Below are 3,338 nucleotides of genomic sequence, written 5' to 3' on the forward strand. Positions count from 1 at the left end.
CCTACCTACCTACCTATTTATATAATCTATCTTCCTTCCTTTCTTTTTTCTTGCCTGCTTTATTTCTTTTCTATCTTCTTTCATTTCTCTTTTTCTTCCACCCTCTGTCTCTTTCATACTTTCTCTCTGTTTTAGATTTTGAGATATAGTGGCCAAGGGTGGCCTTAATCTAGCTATGTAATCTAAGCAGACCTCAAACTTGTGATCTTTCTGCTTCTGCTTCCCAAGTACTGGGAAGACTACATATCTCTTTTTGAAAATAAAGACACCCAGACTGTGATGTTCTGTGGTCAACAGTAAAAATATCAATATATGTGTAAATGAATATATGAAAAAAATCTGTAAAATATGATAAAAATTCAAATTAAAGGAACAATGAAATATTACCAGACATTGAACAGACTGTCCAACATTTAAGTCTGATGTAACTGGAAAACAGGTGCACCATCACTCAAAATAGCTTGGCATTGCACAATAACTTTAAAAACAGGCCATCTCCATGAGGCAAGATGCAAATATGTGTGCACCTAAGCTCAAGGACCATCCATAAGGCTAATGAAAGACTTCTCCAAATATTTCAGTTGGTATCCATATTTAAACTCAGTGGGAGCCGCTTTCTAACACTCATGAGCAGATAGCAAATACTAACTTTGTAAATGAGAAAATACTGAAAATACTCATATAAATTAGCAAAGCCTCTAAGCAATGCTGATCAGAGAAAATGACAGATGAATAACCCTTTCAGAATGAGTCTGCCTAAATATGGTGGTTTGAAAGAAAATGAAAAAAAAAGATGAAAAAAAAAAGAAAACCCCATAGGCTTATAGAGAATGACACTATTAGGAGGTGTGTCACTAAGGGTGGGCTTTGAGTTTCAGATGCTCAAGTCAGGCTCAGTGTCACTCTCTTCTTGCAGATCCAGATTTAGAACTCTCAGCTACCTCTCCAGCACCGTGTTGGTCTGTGCGCCATCATGCATCCTGCCATGCTGTAAGTCAGTCCCAGTTAAATGTTTTCCTTTATAACAGTTGCTGTGGTCATAGTGTCTCTTCACACCAATTAAAAGCCCAACTATGATACTAATCAAATGCTATGTCCCTACTCAGGGTGGGATCCTAATTAGGATGGGTCATTGTATTCATGTGTCAATTCAACTAAGATCAACAAACACTCTAACCTGCTGCCAAGGGTCCCAAATTCAAGCTAGGACTTGTTGCCCCAAACACTGTGAGTGATATGAAGTGACAGTCCTTAGATGTCTGTTTCTTTAGAGGTGGCTCAGTGGCAAGCCTATTTGCTCAAGGGTATAACTTTTCTAGGGCATCAACATTCATTATCAGATCAGTGAGAGTCTCATCTTTTTCCAAGCTCAGGAAATACATGATAGATAGGTCTAGCTAGCTCCAGAGCTTTCCTCTGGGATCAGGCAAATTGATGTAGGGACCACATACACATAACAAGTCAACTGGATTTTCTGCTCTACCCTACCCTCACCTCTCCTTATGCATTGCTAGCAAAACAACAACCTAATAAAGTCTGCATGTTAAATGACGCTGCACAGCCTTCTGTTTACAGAAATCAACCTGCAATGCCAACTTTCAACCTTGCTGCTGGGACTATCAGGCTTTGATGCAATAACAAGTCAGGCATTGCCATGCTTGCAATCCCAGCACTCAGGAGCCTAGGTCAGGAAGATTGTGAGTTCAAGCCCATCTTTCCGTACTTGCTTTCACATGGTCTTTTCTCTGTGTGCACTCTCTGTTGCCCATTCTTTTCCTTCTTTTTTTCCTTCCCTCCCTTATTCCCTTCCTTCTTTGAGACAGGGTCTCATTATGTAATTCTGGATGGCCTGAAATTTGCTATGTAGATTAGGCTGGCCTCAAACACACACAGATCTACCTGCCTCTGCAATCCTTTTTTCTTAAAAAGATTCTACCCAAGCCAGACATGTTGCTACATTCCTTTAATCCCAGCACTTGGGAGGCAGTGGCAGGCAGATCTCTGTGAGTTTGAGGCTAGCCTAGTCTACAGAGTGAGTTCCAGGGCGGCTAGTTCTAGAAAAACCCCGTCTTGAAAAAAAACAAAATAAATAAACAAATAAAAAATAAAATGGACACCACCCATATTGGATGAAGGACCCACTCTTGAGATCTCACTTAACTTTTGAAGGTCCTATCTCTTAGACTGGGGATAAAGCTCAGTTGATACATGGCTTCCCTAGCATGTGTGAAACCCTGGTTCACTCCTCAGAATTTTATAAACTGAGTGTGATTTTCTAAATCTGTAATCTCAGCACACTCAGGAGCGAGAGACAAGAGGATCAAAAGTTTAAGGTTATTCTCAGCTACATCGTAGTTTTTAGACTAGCCTGGGTTATATGAGACACTCTTTTAAAATGAAGTAGGGGGCCGGGCGGTGGTGGTGCACGCCTTTAATCCCAGCACTCGGGAGGCAGAGGCAGGCGGATCTCTGTGAGTTCGAGGCCAGCCTGGTCTAGTTCCAGCAAGTTCCAGGACAGGAACCAAAAGCTACGGAGAAACCCTGTCTCGAAAATCAAAAAAAAAAAAAAAAAAAATGAAGTAGGGGGCTGGAGAGATGACTCAGAGGTTAAGAGCACTGGCTGCTCTTCCAGAGGTCCTGAGTTCAATTCCTAACAACCACATGGTGGTTCACAACCATCTGTAATGAGATCTGGTGCCCTCTTCTGGTGTGCAGTCATTTATACAGATAGAACACTGTATACATAATAAGCAAATATTTTAAAAAGTAAGTAGGAGTTGAGGAGATGTCTCTGAGTTTAAGAACACTTACTGATCTTGCAGAGGACTGGAATTTCATTCCCAGCACCTACATCAGATGACATGCAAACACCTGTAAATCAAGCTCTAGTGAATATTATGCCCTTTTTCTGGTCCTTATGGGCACCTCCGTGCATATAGTGCGCATGCAGACAAACAGGCACACACATATACATAAAACTTAGAAAAACTTTTAAAATAAATTTTGCCTGGAGTGGTGGCACATGCTTTTAATCCAAGTACTAGGGAGACAGAGGCAGGTGAATCTCTGAGTTTGAGGCCAGCCAGGTCTACACAGAGAAACCCTGTCTCAAAGTAAAACAAAAAAATAATTAATTAATTAAAGCTACTTCATTCCGTGCAAACCCAGGCATTGGGGATTAGGGCCTTGGTGCATGATTTTAGAGAGGCACAAGTCCATCCACTACCAACACTGCTAACAAATCCTGGCTAAATTGGATGCCTGAAAGCCACCAGAATTGCTAATGACTGGACTGTCTGAAATGCAATTAACCTTCATTTGGGATTCTTGGAGCATAT

The sequence above is a fragment of the Chionomys nivalis genome, chromosome X (genome assembly GCF_950005125.1).
Source record: "Chionomys nivalis chromosome X, mChiNiv1.1, whole genome shotgun sequence".
NCBI classification, from domain to species: Eukaryota; Metazoa; Chordata; class Mammalia; order Rodentia; family Cricetidae; genus Chionomys; species Chionomys nivalis.